This window comes from Fukomys damarensis, unplaced genomic scaffold (genome assembly GCF_012274545.1).
Source record: "Fukomys damarensis isolate Sample0158 unplaced genomic scaffold, DMR_v1.0_HiC HiC_scaffold_23, whole genome shotgun sequence".
In the NCBI taxonomy this organism is placed as follows: domain Eukaryota; kingdom Metazoa; phylum Chordata; class Mammalia; order Rodentia; family Bathyergidae; genus Fukomys; species Fukomys damarensis.
In genome coordinates, this window is record NW_022900935.1 from 4,001,580 (window position 1) to 4,001,882 (window position 303).

The window sequence follows — 303 nt, forward strand, 5'->3', positions numbered from 1 at the left end:
GCGGGCCTCAGGAAGTGACGGGCCGAGCCGCGGGCCGAGTCGCCTGTGGGCCCCCTCGCCGGCCAGGAAGGAGACAGCGGGGCGCCCGGGAAGGCGCTCAGGGTTGGACTCTGCAGAAACTGCTGGTCCGGGGGAGACCGAGAGAGGAGCACCCCGAAGCGGTGAAATTTGGATGGAAAATTTCAAAAGTGCATCCTCTAAAGTGAAAGAGAACCGGGCGTGATGGTGCCCGCTTGTAATCCCGGCATTCTGAAGTCTGAGGCAGGAAGATGGCCAGCTGTAAATCAGTTTGGACTACGAAGT